This window comes from Bubalus bubalis, chromosome 4 (assembly GCF_019923935.1).
Source record: "Bubalus bubalis isolate 160015118507 breed Murrah chromosome 4, NDDB_SH_1, whole genome shotgun sequence".
NCBI lineage: Eukaryota > Metazoa > Chordata > Mammalia > Artiodactyla > Bovidae > Bubalus > Bubalus bubalis.
In genome coordinates this window covers 74,719,044-74,742,397 of record NC_059160.1, presented here as the reverse complement: position 1 = coordinate 74,742,397, position 23,354 = coordinate 74,719,044, and positions in this window count along the sequence as shown.

The following is a 23,354-nucleotide window of genomic DNA, read 5'->3' as shown; positions in this document are numbered from 1 at the left end:
TAAATAAGCAAATAACTTACTGGGAAAACGTTTTCCTTTAATTAACCATGCAATAATGCTATTCCTATATCGAGATTATGTAGAAATCATTAAATAAACAGAATTTCCCAACAGAAGAGGTATGCTAAAGCCATAAAATTTGTTAAAACAAATAATATAGTTTCCAAATAGTTATAATATAAATTTTAAAAGGTTGACCTCAGTAATAATAAAAAACAAAAGTTAAATCAACCGTATGCATTCGTTCCTCTAACCCTAGCAAAGATTTTACCTTTTTTGAATCATATTAAGTGTTGAGTGGGAGTGGCTGCACTAGTGTGAACGGGCACAGCTTTTCTGGAAAGCAGTTTGAAAATATGCGTGATGGGCTTAAAATGTTAAATCTTTTTCTTAATTCTGTTTTAGACACATAACCAAATAATAATCAGTAATACAGGTAAAGATTTCTATACATGCGAATGGGCAAAGGTTCAAGATGGGTCACAGATATTAAGCTTAGGAGGCTGAAAAATTAACTTTGTGACCCAAGATGTAATTAGTTTTTTGACACTTCTGGAGATCTTACTTTGATCAACTGTGAATGGATTGAGTAGCCTCAGCAAAGAGCTACACCATCGTTGGAGATGGAATCTCCTTCTGTTTCCTAGTTGAGAGATTTTATGCTGGCTTAGCCCCAAAACACAACTGCAGAGTTTAGAACTTTCTTACTCTCCTGCCTTCAGAGCTGTACCAAGATTCCTCTAGTCATGGATTAGGTCAGAGCTTACATATCCCTACTAGAAGCTCTCTGCTGCCATCTCCAGTCCTCTCTTCTCTATCAGTCCTACCTTCCACCTCCATTTTAGATTTTAGAACACACACACAAACACAGGAGTGAGAGAGGCAGACAAGAAGTAAAACATCAGTAGATTTGGAATCAGTAATAATAATTGGTAATGCTTATATAGTTTTTATGTATATTAATTAATCTAATCCTTACAATAACAATAAAGTAATAATATCATGAGGTAGATACTGTGATGTTCCTCATCTTACAGATGAGGGAACTGATATGAGGTGATTTAACCAAGGTCATACAACTAGTGTGGGGCATAGCTGGGATTTTTGTGCAAGCAATCTGCATTCAGAATTCTGCTTTTAAGATCACTCTATGATCCTGCCTCTTTAATCAAATGACTGGAGTGCCTGTCCTGACTCTCTTACTTACCGACTAGTGATTAGGAAAGACCAAACATCTCAGAGCCTGAGTTTGATACTGTGAAATGAGTATATAATGATACCAACTGCACCAAAGTGTCATGATGATACAGTGAGGTGAGGTGAAGTTATGCCAAATGCTTATGGCATTATTGGGCTTTCCTGGTGACTTAGCTGGTAAAGAATCCACCTGTAATGCGGGAGACCTGGGTTCCATCCCTGGGTTGGGAAAATCCCCTAGAGAAGGGAATGGTTACCCTCACTAGTATTCTGGCCTGAAGAATTCCATGAAATTCTATAGTCCATGGATCGCAGAGTCGGACACAACTGAGTGACTTTCACTTTATGGCATTATTATTACTCATAAGTATATTAGAATTCCTTGTAAGTTTGTACATTGGCTTTGCAATAATATGTAACTTCTATTTAAAAATGAATGGCAAAGACAAAACTGTGCCCTCCTGAAACATTGTTGAGACATTTTTTATGTTCTAGCATTTGGTGGCTATGCAGCTCACCAGAAAGTTCTGATCACTGCTTCTTCAACAAGTTGTCCAGACATCTGTATCATTTGGACACTTGAATGACTCTAGACCAGGGTTCTGCCCGTTGTGGGGTCTACAGAATGAGTTTAACAAAGACTGTTGGTGAGCCCCTTTTGCTGTGGTGAAGCGGCAGCCTAGACTGGGGACAAAGGAACCCACCACCATGCTCCAGTACAGAATACTGTGGGTCTCTGGGTGTGTAATTTCCAAGTCGGCTTGCCTCTATCTTTGATCCCATGACCTGGTGTCTAAGGAGTGGCTGTGGTACAGAACTTTATGCCAACCACAAGAATGCAACTAGAAGCACATCTTGATCTACTTTCTCATTTATGTGGTCATTGTGTATACATTTTGATCCTGCAGAGTAAGAGTTCTAAGAAAAAGAGAAAAATAGGTTTCTTTTATAACTCCAGAGTAGAAGTGGAAATGGAAACACTTTTTTCTTGGGTAACTCTTATCTGTACAGTATTTAACAAGTTTCTGTATTTATATAGGCAAAATATACATCTATTGTTCCTTTAAATTCCCCTTCTTTTTAAAAGAGATATGAGCTGATTTTATTCTTAACTCTCTCTCTGATCTCCCACTTCTTGTGTTTTAAAGTTGTACTGATCTGGGTACATCTGGACCCAGCTACACATCTGATTCTACTGTTGGCTGTGAGATTTTGAACTAGTTACTTATCCTTATGATCTTAGATTTTCTTATCTGTAAATTGAAAATAATAGTATGTAGCTCTTAGGATAGGTAAGATGATTATGTGGGATAATGTGTGTAATGCATCTTGCAAGATGTCTAGGTAAGTTATAGGGGTAGAGAGCATAGCATATACAAACACGGGTAGGCATGAAAAACTAAGAGGCTAGAACAAAGGTAAGGAGAAAAAAGTACAAGAAATAATCAAGTGACATATGGATAAAAGAGAAACAGATTTTGTTGTTGAATAAAGCAGCAGGTTTAGAATTCAAAATAAGATTTTTGTCATTTCCCAAAAACTACATAATCAGAACAGAAACTGGACTATTGGCCATACGTAAGTTCCTTAGCAGATCAAAATCACAGGCTTTCTTTTATATGTATCTCAGACATCTGTTACCTCCAGGAATTTTGCCTTGATGTCATTGTGGGAGGAGGACCTTTAAGAATGTCAGGTAGGAGAGTGGAGACCTTTACTACTTATCAGAATGAGAAGGTAGATATGATTGCCAGTTTTGAAGGACTGTTTGAATTGAGTATTGATAGTAAGCTTTTGGAAGGTGTTGCAGTGTTTATTTAGTAAATATCTATTTTTGTTAGGGCTTCCCGGTGGTGCTAGTGGTAAAGAACCCACTGGCCAGTGCAGGAGACAGTAGAGACGCGGATTTGTTCCCTGGGTGGGGAAGATCCCTTAGAGGAGGGTGGCAACCCACTCCAGTATTCTTGCCTGGAGAATCCCATGGACAGAGGAGTCTGGCGGGTACTGTCCATAGGGTTGCAAAAGTCGTACATGACTGAAGTGACTTGAGCGTGCAGCACATTTTTGTTAGGAACTAAATGTACAGTGTTATTACATTATTTTGAAGGGGCAGAACTTCCCATCAGAGGGGAATAGATAGGTAGGTATTTCTTTAAGGAAGTATTACAAGCAAAGGAGACAATATCCATTATCTATTCATGCTGGATACCTATCCTATCCTATTCATCTATGATAACATAGGTGAATGAAATATGAATCTTGACATAGGAAAATGTTTAAGTTAATAATTATTTTAACCAACCATTCCCAAATTTGGTGGCTTTAAACTATAGCAGCCATTTATCATTTCTCGTAATTCTACCAGTGACCTGGTTATTCTTCTGCTGGTCTTGGTTTATCTCTCTCATGTGATTGCAGTGAAATGATGTCTGTGGCTGGAGTCCTGTGGAGCCTCATTTGGGATGTTGATACGACTGGGCTCTTCTTTTTCATACATTCACAAAGCTTCTTCCTTCCCACATGGCCTATTTGGTGTCCTGCTATCAGGTAACTGATATCTGTATGCTGTGCTTCGTTGCTCAGTCATGTCTGACTCTTTGCAACCCGCCAGGTTCCTCTGTCCATGGGGATTCTCAAGGCACGAATGGTGGAGTGGTTTGCCATGCCCTCCTCCAGGGAACTGGTCACTCTACATGATGGCAAAAATCAGCATTCAAGATAAATAACATGGAATCTGCTAGTTCTCTTAGAAGCAAAGTTCTGAACTGACACAGCATCATTTCCACTGCATTCTTTTTGTTAATGTGAATCATAAACCAAGGTATGTTGGGAAATTAGCTCTCTAAACAGAAAAATCCCACTAGTTTGTAGTGCTACAAATGTGACATCACTGAACACAAAATGGGAAGAGATGTGTACAGTTCTCTCTCAAGAGCTGATATGAGCTGGCTCTGCATACCCCTGGCCAACCAAAAGTCATCATGGGAGAGGACTACCAGTCAAGACTACCAGAAGATGTGGTTCACTGAAGGCCATCTTTGGAGACCATCACAGGAGCAAACAGTTGAATATAAAAGACAGTTTCATAAATATCTCATTATGTTATTAGTATTCAGCAAAATGTGGTAAAATATCATATTAAATGGGTATGATCAGAAAGCTATAGGAGTATAGAGAAAATGACTTATTCTGCCAAGGGATATCAATAAAGATTCACAGTACAGACAGTGATTAAGCTGAGTCTTTAAGAGTTCAGCAGGGAGAAAATAGGAAGAAGATATCCAGTTAAGGGGGACAGTATGTACAAGTCGAGGAATTGTTACAGTAAGATGACTTGAAGAATGTATAATGTTTCCTTTCTCAACTGATTGTAGTGGATTAATCTTGGCTAGTTGAGATTTCTGTCCATTGTTCACATAAATCAGACCATGTGGCTCAACTTCTGAAAAAGTATCTGGTCCTTATAAGTAGAAAGTCCCTAGAGGGCAGATATAGACTAGGAGGCTAAAAATGTCTTCAGTGATAAGACTATGAAAATTCTTGAATGTAGTTTTAAAAGTCTAGAATTTATCCTATAGGTAATAAGACTTTATCAGATAATTTCAATTAAAGGAGTGGCATGAATTTATATTTCCTGTAGTTGCTATAGGGCTTTGGTGGCTCAGATGGTAAAAAATCTGCAGGAGACCGGAGTTTGATCCCTGGGTCAAGAAGATCCCCAGGAGAAGGAAATGGCAGCCTACTCCAGCATTCTTGCCTGGAGAATTCCTTAGGAGCCTGGTGGGCTGTAGTCCATGTGGTCACAAAGAGTTGGACCCGACAGAGCAACTAAGACGCATAGATTCTGTAAAAGATTATCATATGCTTAATGGCTTAAGAAAACAAAAAACAAAAAACAAAACTTGTTATCTTACAGTTTTGGAAGTCAGAGGTTCAAAATCTGCCTCACTGGGCTAAACCAAGGTGTCAGTAGGGCTGGGTTTCTTCTGGAGGCTCTAGGAAAGAACGTTTCCTTGCCCTATTCAGCTTCTAGAGGTTCCCTGCATTTCTTGGTTCATGACTATTTCTCCATATCACTCTATGCTCTTGCTTCTGTTATCACATCTTCTACTATACGCTTTGACCCTCTTACCTTCCTCTTTAAGGGATCTTTGTGACTATGTTGGACTCTTGAAGATACTACAGAATAATTTGCCCATCTCAAGATTCTTAACCCAATCACATCTTCAAAGTCCCTTTTTCCTTGTAAAGTAACATAGTCAACAGGTTTCAGGAACTAGATTGTGGACCTCTTTGGGGGAGCCATTTTTCAGCCTACCACACATGATCAAATTTGTGTTTGAGGAATATCACTTTGGCAGTTAAATGCAGAATTGATTTGAGAGGCATGATACAGAAGGTTAGGAAAATAATTATAGGCTGTTGTAATAGTCCAGGTTTAGCCTTGAAATAAGATGTAACAATAAGGAGAGAAAGGGGCATATGAATTTCAAAGTTATCTAAGAACTGTGATTAACATAGTTTTCATGACCAGGAAGAAGTAAGGAGTAAAGCAGTGGAAAGAATCAAAGCTGACTCCAATTTTTGTCTTCACTTAGGTGATTGTGACATAGTTAAACTATAGAGGATGCATGAAATTTCAGGGTAGGAGGACAGTTAGTTCCATTTGGGCCATGTTGTTACTCCGATACTTTCACCACCTGATGTGAAGAGCTGATTCATTGGAAAAGACCCGGATGCAGGGAATGATTGAGGGCAGGAGGAGAAGGGGACGACAGAGGATGAGATGGTTGGGTGGCATCACCGACTCAATGGACATGGGTTTGGGTGGACTCCGGGAGTTGATGATGGACAGGGAGGTCTGGCGTGCTGCGATTCATGGGGTCGCAAAGAGTCAGATACGACTGAACTGAACTGTTTGAGTAGCTTCTGGAACATGATGGTTGTGAGGGCAGAGGCCATTGGAAATTCAGACCTAGAAAAGCCCTAAGAAAGAAGATCATTCATGGAGAACACATGGAGTAGGAAAAGAAATTCCAGAATAGAAACCAGCACCTCCAGTATTTGAGAATAATTGCCAGCTAAGGAGGCAAAGATAAGAAGAAAGAGAGGTGTCCCTGAAGGGAAGAGGTGAGAGGATATCAAGGAAGGAGCTGGCAATGATAATCAAATGTCTCAGAGAGTAAAGTGAAATAAGGCCTGAAGTCTTTTGGACTATGCAGGCAGGTAGAAGGTTTTTGTTGTATTTTATTTGGAGAAGTTTTAGAGGGGCTGTGAATACTGGGGCAAGATGAAGGGTAGAGGGTCACTGGGTAATGAGATAGTAGAGAAGATAACTGCAGGAATTATTCCATGATGTTTGGCTATAAATAGAAGTCAAGATGCTGTATAGTCTGTGTATAGAGAAGCCTGTTTCCTCCAGTGATGGCAGTGGCTCTCCCATTTTGTAATTTAAGGGAAACTTGTTGAAGAGGAAGACAGTGAAAATAAAGGTTCAAGAAGATACAGAAAGATATCAAATAGAGGATGAAATGGGTCAAGAACACATGTTTAAGGGTTACCTCATGGACAGAAGTGGAGGAGGAGGTACATCCATGATAAATAAGCACATGTATGCATACATTAAAGGGCAATATGGCAAAGATGCAGAAGCTTAAGCTTGACACACTTCTTTTCTTCTCTGAGGGGGATGGCAGGAGCACCTCTCTAACCAAGGGATCCAAACTTGAGCTCACAAGCTCTGTCTGAGATAAGCATGCAAAGATTTGGATCCCAGTCCCATGTATTCCCAGCTGGATGACTTCTAATGAGTTTCTTAATTCATCTCAGTCTCAGTTTCCATATCTGCAAATTGTGGATGCTAAGATTATTATAAGGTCGAAATAGATAGTCAATGTAACATGCTTAAACAAGTGTTAGACATTATAATTATTGGTACAAACTCGAATTGACTCTCTTCTATCTTTTCTTTTACCTTCTATGATATTTTGAAAATGCTTATTTGGTTCATTTATTTATTTATTCATTTAACATTTTAAGATTTCTTCTAACAAAAAGCTTTTTAAAAATTTTAACATTTAACAATGTACCCTTTGAATATATCTGACCTTTGGCTACAACATAATTTATTTAAATAATTACATCCAGCAGAACAATCCCTCAGAGATATCTGAGAGACTGTATCCTGGGCTTATGTCCTCAAATAAATGCCCCAAATAAAACGTAATGCTCAAAAAAGAATTTAATCCATAAATATCATTTTAGCTCAACACACAAGAATATTAGACTCATGGGCATGCCATGACATTTTAAGATTAACAAAATCCTGTCTTAAATCCATATCTGGGAGAAAATTTGATATAATCTTTATGCCTGGAGCAAGGAAGTTTTACAGATTAATTTGTATGAGATTTTCATCTTATTACTTCTAATTTTGGATAGGCCTAAGGCTATCTGTGACTTTATGGGAGGGAGCTCAGGGTCTGAACTGAAATACCTCTATAAATCACTCTAACCGGCTGGCTAGCCTCAGATGCCTACTAGGTAGGTTTCCACCAATCCTACATTGAATTGAGTCTAGGCATTGAATATGGCTTAATTTATCTAGAAATAATTTTATCCCAGCAAGGCACTTTGAAAAATGGCACATATTTATAGCCTTTCATGCATGTGTGTATAAGAAAGACAGAAAGAAGAAGAGAAAGGGAGAAAGAGAACAAGAAAGGAAGCAAGAAGAAATGGGGAAGGTGCACAGAGAGGGAATAAAGAGACGTTAAAGAATTGTTTTCTAGCCTTATGTTTAAACTGTCTATATTCTTCTTTTTCTCAGTCCAGAAAGTCCCAAGATAATATGGGAGCTCTTATGTTTTAATCGTCAACGGAGTTTGAATACTGGGTGAGCAAAAGTTGCTGAGTGTTACCAAAAATATAACTCTCATGGAAGGGAGAAAGGACGTGTATCAGGAGACTAGGTAGAAAGTATGTTATGGACATAATATGCCTAAAGTTGCAAAGATAATGGTGTTGGAGCCAGGATTTGACCCCAGTCAGTCTCTGAATCCTGAGCAGTGCTCTTAGTTATTCCACTATAGGACCTCCCATTCAGATGTTGTATTAGTAATACTAGGTCAAAAATAGATATGATAATGATAGAGTGACTTCTCTCACTGAAGTTGGCCATAGTGGAGTGACCACAGTTTGATCCCACCATCAGTATGCACTGACAATGCCTATGTGGAGTTATGGAGTTGAACTATTCTTCCCTAGAGCCAAATATGTTTAGAACTTTAGAGTTATTATAATAATGATAACCCCTTTTTGTGGTATATACTCTTTTAAAATGCTGTTGAATACTTTCCAGTGTTCATGATTATTAGATTCTTTTTCTTGCATAACAATCATAAGTGACATTGTTTCTAGTTTTATTTTTCTGGTAGCATTTTTGTTAGATTTGGTTTCACTCGTTTGCTGATTTTACAGAAAAAATTTGAAAAGTTTTTTTTTTTCCTTCTCTGTGCCCTGGAACAGTTTAATATTCTAATCACTTTTCATTTAAAATTATTATAGAATTTACCCATAAAGCTGTATGTTTACAGTGACTTTTTAAAGGATACACTCTAGCAGTTCTTAATACTTAGCTACAGTAATTGGTTTATTGATTTTATATATCTTCTGGGGTCAATTTGGGAACTTTTTAGTTTTTTAGAAACCATCCAGTTCTTTGTTACTGAATTTATGTGCATAAAGTTGACCAAGTTATTATCTTACAATTCTAACCTGTGACAGTGGCTATTTCTCAATTTTATTTTCTCCCTCTCTAATTGCTTAGGCAATGCATGGTTTCCATATTTTAATGTTTGTTCATTTTTCAAAGAACAAGTTTTTAAATGCATTTATTTGTTCAAATATTTTCCTGTTTTCTGATTGATTAATTTTGGATTTTACTTTTGGTATTTGTTTTCTTCTGTTTACCTGATAATTATTTTGAGTTTCCTTTTAGATTCTTTTTTTTTGTTCTTGTTTAGTAGTTTTTTGTATTTTAGGCTATGAATTTTCTTCTGACTTATAGATACATTAAACTTTCATTTATTTCATTATTTTTAGGTATTCTGTAATGTTTGATTTAATTTTCATTAAATTTCCATTTGAATTCCTCATGAATTGAGAGATATTCTAAAATTTTCGAGTGACAAATTTTTTTTAAAAATTGTCATTAGTTTCTAATTTTACTGAATTGTGATGAAAGAATATGATCTAAACTATTTTTACTTTCGGTACTGAGGCTTTCTATCTAGCCTATGTGGATTGAATTATATCCTTTGATAAGATACGTTGACATTCTAACCCCCAGTATCTGGGAATATGACCTTATTTGGAAATAGGGTCTTTGATGTAATGAAATTGAAATGAGGTCATGCTAGATTAAGGTGGGTCTAATCCAATGATTGGTCCTTTTAAAAAGAAGAGTGATTTGGACAGAGAGATACACAAAAAAACACCTGGTAATAGTAGAGGCAGAATTTGTGATGCACTCACAAGCCAACGAACCCTGCAGATTGCTGGCAACCACTACAAGCTAGAGAGAGGCAAGAAAGGATCCTCCTCTGGATCAAGTGTCCAGTTCAGTTCAGTTCAGTTCAGTCACTCAGTCGTGTCCAACTCTTTGCGATCCCATGAACCACAGCATGCCAGGCCTCCCTGTCCATCACCAATTCCTGGAGTCCACCCAAACCCATGTCCATTGAGTCGGTGATGCCATCCAACCATCTCATCCTCTGTCGTCCCCTTCTCCTCCTGCCTGCAATCTTTCCCAGCATCAGGGTCTTTTCCTGTGAGTCAGCTCTTCTCACTAGGTGGCCAAAGTATTGAAATTTCAGCTTCAACATCAGTCCTTCCAATGAACACCCAGGACTGATCTGCTTTAGGATGGACTGGTTGGATCTCTTTGCAGTCCAAGGGACTCTCAGGAGTCTTCTCCAACACCACAGTTCAGAAGCATCAATTCTTCGGTGCTCAGCTTTCTTTATAGTCCAACTCTCACATCTATACATGACCACTGGAAAAACCATAGCCTTGACTAGATAGACCTTTGTTGGCAAAGTAATGTCTCTGCTTTTTAATATGCTGTCTAGGTTGGTCATAACTTTCCTTCCAAGGAGTAAGCGTCTTTTAATTTCATGGCTGCAGTCACCATCTGCAGTGATTTTGGAGCCCAGAAAAACAAAGTCAGCCATTGTTTCCACTGTTTCCCCATCTATTTCCCATGAAGTGATAGGACTGGATGCCATGATCTTCGTTTTCTGAATGTTGAGCTTTAAGCCAACTTTTTCACTCTCCTCTTTCACTTTCATCAAGAGGCTCTTTAGTTCTTCTTCATTTTCTGCCATAAGGGTGGTGTCATCTGCATATCTGAGGTTATTGATATTTCTTGCAGCAATCTTGATTCCAGTTTGTGCTTCCTCCAGCCCAGTGTTTCTCATGATGTACGCTGCATATAAGTTAAATAAGCAGGGTGACAATATACAACCTTGACGTACTCCTTTTCCTATTTGGATCAAGTGTAGTCCTGATGATATTTTGATTTTGAACTTTTAGACTCCGAATTTGTGAAAGAATAAATTTGTGTTTTTTTAAAGCCACCTAGTCTGTAGTACTTTGTTATGACAGCCTCAGAAATGAATGCTGTTATTGTTGTTCAAGTGATCAGTCATGTCCGACTCTTTGCAACCCCGTGGACTGCAGCACAACACACTTCCTTGCCCTTCAGCATCTCCTGGAATTTGGTCAAACTCATGTCCATTGAGTTGGTGATACTATCCAACCATCTCATCCTCTGTTGTCCCTTTCTCTTCCTGCCTTCAATCTTTCCCAGTGTCTGGGTCTTTTCCAGTGAGTTGGCTCTTCGCATCAGGTGGTCAAAGTATCGGAGCTTCAGCATCAGTCCTTCCAATGAATATTCAGGCTTGATTTCCTTTAGGGTTGATTGGCTTGATCTCCTTGCTGTCCAAGGGACTCTCAAGAGTCTTCTCCAGCATCACAGTTTGAAAGCATCAGCTCTTTGGCGCTCAGCCTTTTTTTACTGTCCAGCTCTCACATCCATACATGACTACTGGAAAAGCCATAGCTTTGACTGTACAGACCTTTGTAGGCAAAGTAATGTCTCTGTTTTTATTACACTGTCTAGGTTTGTCATAGTTTTTTTTTTTTTTTTTCCAAGGGGCAAGTGTCTTTTAATTTCATGACTGGAATATAAATATGGGAATTCTTTGTATATAAGTGATGGCTGAAGTCCTGGGTTAGTATGAAGCTACCAAGGAAAAAATAGACAGCTGCAGTGTCTGATAAATAGCCACTAGTCACATGTAATTTTTTAAATTTAACCTTGAGCTAATAGGCTTCCCTGATGGCTCTCAGATGGTAAAGCATCTGCCTGCAATGAGGAGACCTGGGTTCAGTCCCTGAGTGAGGAAGATACCCTGAAGAAGGAAATGGCAACCCACTCCAGAATTCTTGCCTGGAAAACTCCATGGACAGAGGAGCCTGGTGGGTTACAGTCCTTGGGGTTGCAAAGAATTGGACACGACTGAGTGACTAACACACAATTAAAATTAAATAAAATAAAAAATTCAGTTTCTTAGTTGTATTAGTCACATTTCAACACTCAAAAGCTGCATGTGACTTATGGTTACCACATTGGATAAGTACAGATTATAGAACATTTCCATCATCATAGAAAATAGTATTGGACAGCAGTAGTATAACAGAGTGAAAAAAGCAGAGGTTTGAAATATATCAGAACCCTAATATTATTTATATCTGTGTGATCACTAAAATAGCCTAACAAAAATAGAATGAGAAGGCACCTTCATCCATTAAGTGCCTTTTAATGGGCTAAGACTAAAGGCTTTCATATGTTATTGCTGATTCTCAAGCTCTTCTGTAACTTTGGTAATATTCATTATTTTTTTATTGAGGTTTGTTATGGTTAATTTTCCTAAGACCTCAAACTAGTAAGTGAGTGTGTTGAAATTATAACCCAGGTGTACATAATATTTCAAATCCAATGATTTTTTAGTTGCCACAGGTTGCCCATCTTAAGGGGCCTCCCAGGTTGCACTCGAGATAAAGAATCCACCTGCCAGTGCCCGAGACTTAAGACATGTGGGTTCAATCCCTGGGTCGATAAAGTCCCCTGGAGAAGGAAAGGACAACCCACTCCAGTGTTCTTGTCTGGAAAATCCCAGGGACAGAGGAGCCCGGTGGGCTGCAGTCTGTGGGGTCACAAAGACAGACACAACTGAATGACTAAGCACATTCACACTGAGCACACCCATCTTAAGAAAACACAGAGAAAATGATGCCAAGAAAAAAGAGACTTTCATGAGTGTGAATGATAAATGGCACCAAGGATTCAAGTAAAGTCAGATCAAAAAAGTGTTCATTGAATTAAAATGTTGTCACAGACTTTGTTGAGAACATTTTCAATATAGTGTAGGGACTGAAAGCCCTATCAGACTGAACTGAGAGTAGCAATACAGCCATTAAGAGCATAGGCCATTTTAACTTGTTTTTTTAAGAGATTACATGTAGGTGATTCTTCCTTTACACAAAAGATGACTCACTGAAAAGCCATTTCAGATTTTTATAAATTATATATTAAATGGCCTAAGGTTGCATCTTTCACCTGGTCTAGTCACTGAACTCTCCAAAATATTTTTTCTAGTCTGTGCACAGGGATTGGAAGTATGTGCCTTGCTTACCTAATGCAGAGTCTTGAGTATCAAATGAAATATTTAATAGTGAACTGAGAAGTGGTAGGAAATATAATTTACTATTCCTAATTGATCAGACAAAAACAGTACTTAAACAAGAATTTTATGTATCTAGTGGACTTTTCGTTTAATGTTATCAGCTCTGTATCTCTGGAGAAGAATAGAAAAATACATGAGCATTTGCTGAATTCTCCCAACCTGCCTTCCAGCTTGACATTTGAGTTTTTGATCCATGGACATCTGTGAATAGTTCTGATTTAAATTTTATTCTGGACTTCCCTGGTGGTCCAGGTGGTTAAGAATCTGCATGCCAATGCAGAGGACATGGGTTTGATCCCTGGTTCAGGAAGATTGCACATGCTGTGGAGCAACTAAATCCGTGAACCACAACTAGTGAGCCTGTGTGTCACAACTACTGATGTCCATATACTCTAGAGCCTGTGCTCTGCAGCAAGAGACACCATTGCAATGAAGAGTCTGCACACAGCCAAGAGAGAGTCCCCAGCCCACAGCAATGAAGACCCAGTGCAGTCAAAAATAAATAAGAGAAATTTTTATTCCTTGACTGATCCCATCAAAGCTGGAAGAAGAGACAACTTTTCTCCTCTCCAAGATGTTTAAAATAAGAGGAAAATAGTTTAAACTTCCTTTCTGAGAAAACTCAGCTTGCATGATATGTATTTCTAATTGTTTTGTTAACTAGATAAGAACCTATATATATAGAACCTGTGGAAAAACTTAACATTAGTTCTAAAGGAAACAAATTCCATTGATTACATTAACTGGAGAACTCATAGAATTGTTTGTTTGAGCTGTGCTAATGACTGGAGGGCAGAGTGTTGTTAGGAACTACCATGATTTTGTTAAAGTGAAGATAAGCGGGAAACGATGTGTATTTGTCACTACACCATAGAAAAACCTGAAAGGACTTCTCAGGTGCTTCTCCAGACCTGAAATTATCAGCTGAGAACATTTCCTGTCCTGAAGAAGTTTAACTCTCACTAAAGTCTTACTGCGTGTATCCTAGCTATGTCTGAAATAACTCCAAGGAAAATCCTTAATATTTTCAGTCAGAATAAATCAGAAAAGGAGTATAAATTTTGTTAGTAAAGTATTTCTTAGTATCTTCTGAAATTTTTCTAGTTGGCTTAAGGCATATGGAACCCACAACAAGTTTACTGGAAACATCAGTTATTAAATAGACATCTTACCGTAATTGAACGTTAGTGTCACACAGTTCAGACCACAGGCCCTGCCAGCCCAGAGAAAGGGTTGTTTGTAGCAAACTGCACTGACAGGAAGCAAACTTCTCAATAGGTCCCCCCGACAGTGTTCTGGCCTTAAGTTGCAAGAGAAAAGAATTACAACCACTGCCCCAGCAAGTCACCCCTGAGTTGCTATCATAGAAACAGTCTATGAGGGCCAGGTAAAATATGAAGGAAACAAAAGTCCTGGTGGGATTTTTTAAAAATCCATTATATATATATATATACACACACACATATATATATACACACACACATATATATATATATATATATATTTTTTTTTTTTTTTTGCTTGAGGTTTGTCATGTTACTGATAAATGGTCACAGTAAGGTGTTGAGGAAATCCCCAACCTCAGTCACGGGGGTAGGCCATATAGATTTGGTAGGCCATTGATTTGGACTCTATTTACTGACATTTTAGCAGAAGTGATATGAAATTCCTCCTTTTTAAAATGTGGTTTTAAGTTCCCATCTAATGACCACAAATCCATATAAGTTTGAGTGTTAGTCTCCTGACTCTCAGACAAATAGGGGAAGCTCATTATCTATGCCCCAGATAGAATATCACTGTTATGTTGGCTGTGATCCTTGACTGGCTTTTGCATGTCCCTAGTCCTAGTAGCAAGATTGATTTATGAAGTGATGCTTAATTAGCCCTTATGACAACACGGTTTCTGCCTTTCTATTTAGAGTTTATCCTCTTCTCTGTGTATTGCCCCACCTCTGGCTTCCTTGGGGTGATCTACATTTCATTCTTCTGAACCTCGAAAAGTACTCTATTCTCCTCCAATGAATAGAGAAAAAGCAAATAAATGACCCTTCTACATATGTTCACTCACCTCTACTAATAGTATCTTAAATTACAAACCCAGTAACATTATTATCTAAGGAGAATGTTTATATTTTGCCAGTCAGAACCTGTGTCCCCTGAGCCAAATGCTAATGTATCAGAGATGAGCCCTGAATGCTGTCATAGTCTTTGAGTCACAAGTTGACTTAACCTTGTGTAAAGTAAGCCCAGAGTGCGGACTTAGGCTTTTTCCTTGATCCTGGTCTGCATTGATTCTCTGTCTGGTGGCTCAGAATCCCTTCTGTGACTGGTAGTCCTTCATATATCCCAAATCCCCTAGGGACTAAAACTACAGTGCCTTGATTACTTCTTGAAAGCTCTCTTTCTCTAGGTCTGGATTTGACTTTTGTCTCTAGTGGGGATTCCTATTACATATGGACAGATTTTCTGCAGTACATCATTGTCAACTGACTGTTACACATCATACATGTCATATCATGTAGTGTATCATCAAAATAGTAGCTACTGTGTGTCTGCTGATGCTACTAAGTCGCTTCAGTCGTGTCCGACTCTGTGCGACCCCACAGACGGCAGCCCACCAGGCTCCCCTGTCCCTGGGATCCTCCAGGCAAGAATACTGGATTGGGTTGCCATTTCCTTCTCCAATGCATGAAAGTGAAAAGTGAAAGTGAAGTCGCTCAGTCGTGTCCGACTCCTAGCAACCCCATGGACTGCAGCCTACCAGGCTCCTCCGTCCATGGGATTTGCCAGGCAAGAGTACTGGAGTGGGGTGCCATTGCCTTCTTCGACTGTGTGTCTAAGGTTATTACTAAAATGAAGATAGTATTTGGGCTTCATGAATTTTTTTTCCTGAGCCAAATGCTAAGTAAGGAAATGATGAGTTTGGGTATTCTCAGGAGCCTACTGTCTTTGTTTTGTGCCTGCCAGGATTGCTAGATGTGAATGGCTGAGCTGTTGCCATTTTAAAGAAAAAAAAAAATTGTGCTCTGGTTTCCTTTTTTCCTACTCTGGATCCATCCTGGCTTGGAAGGGAGCTTGGCCATTACCAGCCCTCAACACTGGAGAGGACATTCTTTTAAATCATGTAGACCCTAAAACAACAATGTCACCACTCCCTTGGCTCCTAGCATTATGGTGACTCCTGCTTTCTGGTGACTCTTGGCTTCTCTTTCATGTTGAAGTCAGTTTGGACTGCTTCTGCATTTGTCATGCATTTGTTGTTTAATTATTAAGTTCTGTCTGACTCTTTTGTGACCCCCATGGACTGTAGCCCAATAAACTCCTCTGCCCATGGGATTTCCCAAGCAGAATACTGGAGTAGGTTGCCATTTTCTTCTCCAGGGGATCTTCTTGACCCAGAGATTGAACCTGTGTCTTCTGCATTGGCAGGTAGATTCTTTACCACTGAGTGACCAGTGAAGCCCTTGTCATGCATATCCCTTTGTAGTTATGATTTGGGGATACTGACTGCCTGCATATCAGGGATCATTCATAAGCGAGTCTCTACAACTTTTTCTTACCCCTTCCCCGTTTCCTCTCTTCACCATCTGTCCTGTGTGTGTGTGTAGGGGGGGGGTGGAGGTAGCGGGGGGTAGGGGGGTGGGGGGTGGGTAGTGGGGGTGGGGGGGTGACAGTTCCATCTAAAGTATGACCATTTCCTCTTCCAGGTTCAGCTCAGCATTAAAAAATATGAAGGAAAAAGGCAGAAAAAAACACTTTAATAAGCAAAATGAGTTAAATGTAGTAATGATGATGGTTACTTACTCAGAGAAGATATGCCATTATCTATTTGTCTTTAATGTGTTGATAGTAACATTAATACAATAATAGCAATTAATGCTAGTAATCACAAGTACTACTTTTGCACTGTCTCCTTGATTCTTCACAACATCCTGTGCTATGATTGTTTGTGTTTTTCTTGTTCGGAGGAACTTGGGGAAGTGAGTTGCTTCATCTAAGCCACAAGTCAGTAGTGATGGAATCAGGACTTGGCTCTAATTTTGTTAGATTCTATGACCTAAATGAGCTCTTCACTTCTACACCTAAGTAACCAAATGGGAAAGAGTCCTAGAAAATCTAGTGTTGGCTGGCTAAACAGAGCCATTTAAATCTTAGCCTGAGAAGTTTGTGTTTGATTCCACAGGCAATAGATGGTTAACCACAGATTTTTGAGTCTGTGGATAATGGGGTAAATTCACTTTAAGAAGACTGATTGGATATTAATGGATAGGAGAGACAACCAGATGAAAGTCAGAGATACAAAGACTCTGAAAATGTATTACAATAGAATACATAGATCTTATTTGAGAAAGTTATAAAACCTTATACTGAAAAATATCTCTAAATGGAGAGATATAGTGTGTTTTTAAACATTTATAGACAAGAAGACTCATCATTATAAACTCAGTTCTTCCCTCTCCAGTCGAGCTATAGAATCAATGAAATTCAGTCAGTACCTCACAGATTTTTGTAAAATAGTTCTTTACATATTCTAAAATGAATATGTCAAATTAAAGCAAAAAAACCCAAAACACTGCTGTAGAACACTAACTACTTGGTTATAAGACATTATGGCTTATGAGTATACATCTGAGCTTTGAACAACATAGGAATTAGGGGTGCCAATCCTCCCTGAGGTTGAAAATCCATGTGTAACTTTACAGTCAGCCCTGCATAGCCACAGTTCTACATCCTTGATTCAGCCAACCATGGATGGTGTAGTATTGTAGTGCATGTTTGTTGAAAACAGTTCACATATAAGTGTACCTGCACAGTTCAATCTCATGTTATCTAAGGATCAGCTGTATAATAATTAAGACAGTGTGGTATTTGTGCACAATAGCAGACACTGGAGACTCTAATAACAAATCAAAGTATATATGGAAACTTGATATATTACAGAGGTGGCATTAAAGGATTAAATATTAAAAAGGGAATTATATATTTGACTACATTAAATTTAAGAACTTCTATTCATCAAAGAGTCTGATACACTGTAACTGGGGAAAAGCTGATAGCTAAAGTATTACCAAGAAAGCCTTAGTATCTCAACTATATAAAGCACCTAAAGTGATAAAGAAATAACTGCTCACTTAGTAAATGAGCACAAGAAAAAAGTAGGTATTTTATAGAAGAATAAATATTTGTGATAAATATATCTGTGTGGAGGGGTGCTTAATCATCAATAATCTGAAAAGGCAAGTTAGAACCATAGTGAGATGTCATTTTACATCTGTTAATTGGAAAAAATTAAGAAGTCTGGTGGTACTAGGTGTTTTAAAAAATGTGTATTAACACTTTATTGGAGCAAGTAGCGTAAAAACATTGAAAAACACGCTTTCAATGCTATAAAAAGCATTGAAAAACAATTCAGCTTTATTTTGTAAATCTATTTATATTCCAGGGGCTTCCCATGTGAAGCTAATGGTAAAGAACCTGCCTGCCAATGCAGGAGATGAAAGAGATGCAGGTTTGATCCCTGGTTTGGGAAGATCTCGAGGAGGGCATGGCAACCCACTGCAGTATTCATGCCTAGAGAATCCCATGGACAGAGGAGCCTGGTGGGCTATGGTCTGTGGGGTCTCAAAGAGTTGGACACAACTGAAGCAACTTAGCATACACATACACACACTCATTCATATTCTGTGACCCAGAAATTATAGGCATACACCTTAGAAAAGTTTTTCTCAGATTTTAATGCTTATAGTAGTCTTGATAAAATACAGATTTGCAGTTAGCCAAAAAAAGATAAAATTTTCAAAATCCATAATTAGAAACACTGTAGAGAAACTGAAAAACATAATTTATTCATCTACTGAACAAATATTTATTGAGCAGAGCACTTACTGTATGCCAGCTAATTTTATAGCATTAAGAATACAACAATGAAAAGAAAGAAGGAAAGACAAAACAAGCCCCTGGCTGCATGAAGCTTATATTCTAGTCTACATGTTGTAAGAGAAGGGGTATTAGGCACCAAATAAATAAATATATATAGTTTATCTGATAATATGTCTAAATGCTTTGCAAAATATTTGACAGAGAAGGGAGATAGGGAATTGTGCAGATGTAGTAGTTGTAATTTTAAATATACTAATAGTTATTAGGGCAAATCTCCTTGAGAAACTGAAAATTGACTAAGAACCTGGAAGAGGTGAGGGAATGAGCCATGTGATTATCTGAGGGGCAAATTCATGTGCAAAGGCCGTAAGGAGAAATTATGCTTTGTGTGATAGACAAATGGCAAGGAAATTAGTGTGGCTAGATATGAATGATTAAGAGGAAGATAAACAAGAGATAAAATCAGAGAGGTAGAAGGGCCTCAATCATGTAAGAGCCTTGTAGACCATTAAAATGATTTTGGTTTTTATTCAGAGTCAAATGAAAAGCCACTGGAGGCTGTTAAGTAGATGAATGATATTATGTGGTTCACAGAAAACAGCATCATTCTGGTTACTGTGTTGAAAATACACTAATTGGACGAAGGCCGAGTATAAAATCAAGGAGAACAAGTAGGAAGCTACTGTAATAAGCCAAGAGAATGATGATGGTAACTGAAAGCTGTGAGAGTGACAAGACATGGATTTTTTGGTAATATTTTAAATGTAGAGCTGGTGGAATTTTTGAAGAACTGAATGTGAGGTCTAAAGAAAAAGGTTTCCTTTTGTCCTAAGACAATGGAAAATAGTGTTGCCTTTTACTGAGATAGGGAAGACTGACTGCTGAAGGAACACATTTGGGAAAAAGAGTGAAAATCTTATGGTTAGATTTGGGCGTGTTATGTTTTAGATGTTTTAAGAGGACGTGTTTGTTATATAGGGCTTCCCTGATAGCTCAGTTGGTAAAGAATCTGCCTGCAGTGCAGGATACCTGGGTTCAGATAATTGATTATGCCAGTCTGGAGTGAGGGAGAGGTCTGGGTTGAAGGTATAATTTTGGAAGTCATTACCATTTAAGTGGTATATATAGTTGTAAGACTGGCTGTGTTTTTTGAGGGCAAACTCCAGGAGATGGTGAGGGACAGAGTGGCCTGGCATGCTGCAGTGCACGGGGTTGCGAAGAGTTGGACACAACTGGGCAACTGAACAACAATAACAAGACTGGCTGAGATATCTAAGAGAAGGAGTGACAGGAGAAGACATCTAAGGTCTGAACATTCCAATGCTTAAAGCAAATATCTTAAAGGCAAATAAACAGAAAAGACAAATTGCCTACAAATGACCAATATACTTAGAGATGACTTTTCAAGAGCAACAGGGGAAGCCAGAAGAAATGGAGTAATATTTTTAAAATACTGTAAGAAAGCAAAATTATATTTTTAGAATAAAAATAGAGACATTTTCAAGAAAAATAGGGTTTACCACCAATAGGCCACTCTGTATCAATGTCTAAAGGATGCATTTCAGGAAGTAAGGAAGAACATCTGAAATCAAAGAATAGACTGACTGGGGAATAAAGGAAGATCCTCAGGTTTCCCGGCAGATATCTTAACAGTGATACTTCAGACATCAACCCATTTGGATGAAATTGGAAATCTCTTACCAAATATCAGAATTGTTCATTCCCAGAGACTAAGCTATTGAGAATGTAGATTTCTAATTGATTTTGAATTTACTGTTTGTCTTCAGCATGATAAGCAAAATGTTTATGCTGCTTCTAAATGTTATTATTTATTACCTTTATTAAATAAGTACATAATAGTGTGCACAGTTTTTTAAAACAATTTGATGCTGTTTTATTGTTGATGTTGAGTCACTCAGTCATGTCCGACTCTTTGCAACCCCATGGACTATAGCCCGCCAGGCTCCTCTGCACATGGGATTCTCCAAGCAAGAATACTGAAGTGAATACTGAAGTGGGTTGTGAACTTCCAGATGTTCAAGTTGGATTTAGAAAGGCAGAGGAACCAGAGATCAAATTGCCAACAGCCGTTGGATCAAAGAAAAAGCAAGAGAATTCCAAAAGAATATTTACTTCTGCTTTATTGATTATGCTAAAGCCTTTGACTGTGTGGATCATAACAAACTGTGGAAAATTCTTCAAGAGATGGGAATACCAGACCACCTTACCTGCCTCCTGAGAAATCTGTATGCAGGACAAGAAGCAACATTTAGAACCAGACATGGAACAACAGACTGGTTCCAAATTGGGAAAGGAGTACATCAAGGCTGTATATTGTCACCCTGCTTATTTAACTTACATGCAGAGTATATCATTCAAAATGCTGGGCTGGATGAAGCACAAGCTGGAATCAAGATTGCTGGGAGAAATATAAATAACCTCAGATATGCAGATGATACCACCCTTATGGCAGAAAGTGAAGAGGAACTAAAGAGCTTCTTGATGAAAGTGAAAGAGGAGAGTGAAAAATTTGCCTTAAAGTTCAACATTCAGAAAACTAAGATCATGGCATCCAGTCCCATCACTTCATAGCAAATAGATGGGGAAGCAGTGGAAACAGTGGCAGACTTCATTTTTTTGGGCTCTAAAATCACTGCAGATGGTGACTGCAGCCATGAAATTAAAAGATGCTTGCTCCTTGGGAGAAAAGCTATGACCATCCTAGACAGCATATTAAAAAGCAGAGACATTACTTTGCCAACAAAGGTCTGTCTAGTGAAAGCTATGGTTTTTCCAGTAATCATGTATGGGTGTGAGAGTTGGATTATAAAGAAAGCTGAATGCCGAAGAATTAATGCTTTTGAACTGTGGTGTTGGAGAAGACTCTTGAGAGTCCCTTGGACTGCAAAGAGGTCAAACCAGTCAATCCTAAAGGAAATCAGTCCTGAATTTTCATTGGAAGGACTGATGTTGAAGCTGAAACTCCAATACTTTGGCCACCTGATACAAAGAACTGACTCATTTGAAAAGACCCTGATGCTGGGAAAGATTGAAAGCAGGAGGAGAAAGGGACGACAGAGAATGAGATGGTTGGATGGCATCACCAACTCAATGGACATGAGTTTGAGCAAGCTTTGGGAGTTGGTGATGGACAGGGAAGCCTGGTGTGCTGCAGTCCATGGGGTCACAAAGAGTCAGACCCCATTGAGCGACTGAACTTAGAACTTAGGCACCAGGGGATCTTCCCGACCCAGGGATGGAAACGGTATCTTCTGCAAGTCTCCGATTCTTTATCACTGAGCCACTGGGAATTCCCAAGAAGTTGACTGGAAGTTTAAAAATAGCATATTTAAGTTAAAGTGTTAAGTCACTTGAGCTCTCTCTTCTAATCAGTTACCTGGTGGGAAAGTATTCCATTTAATAAACCCTGTACCTATTTCTAAGGGGGAATTTGGGAAAGTCCTGCAAGGTATTAAAGATGAAAATGTAGGTAATGATCAGTACATAAAAATGGCATGTTAAGATTTTGAAAATAATTTCTGATGAATTAATAAATTGTATTAACTCTTCTGTTGAAAGAAGAATATTACTAGCAAAATTCTTTACATTAACTAGATGAAAGGAGGAAATCCATTTAAATTAATATTGAACAGGTATTTGTTAATCTTTAACATTTATTTACAGTTGGTAAGTAAAAACTTCATAGCAAACAGAAGAAAATTCTTGAAGAGTATACCAAAACCTTACAGTTAGCATTATGCTCCGTGATGCCACATTTGAAGCATATCTACTACAGTTAGAAACAATGTCAAGATGCATTGTATCACAGTTACTGCTTAGTACTGTACTGGGGGCCTGTTCAATGTAATGCCAAAACAAAAATATACAAGAGATGTAGCTGTTATCAACAAAGGCACAAGAGATTGTAATTTATATAACATGTCTGATAGGGTATGTAAAAACTCCAAGAAACCAATACAAAAATTATTAGAATGAATTGGAGAGATTTAAAAGGGGATATAGATCAACATGTAAAAATCACCAGCTCTTAAAAATGCCAGCAGTGAGAGGCAGGGTACAGACAAGAGGCTGGAGATGTGGCATTGTGGCCCTGTGGCCCTGGCCCCCTTTCCCAGGGAGGATGCTCAGGGTCGGAGGGGTGGCAGTATGTGTGTGCTGCCATCATGTGTCTGCACCTGAGTCCTGGGCCATCCCTGGTGCCCGGGGTTTGATGGAGGACACAGCCATTCACAGCCCCTTGGGCTCTAAAAAGAAAAAAAAAATAAGTGCCAGCAATGACCAATTTAAAATGTATTGGAAAAAATATTTGTCATTGCAGGAAAATGTGAAATATTTAGCAACAAGCCCAATAAGGAATATTCAAGATATTCATGGGAAAACTAATGAAAATTTACTAAAGCCTATAAAAGAGTACCAGATATATTGAAAATAAACAGCTGTACACAG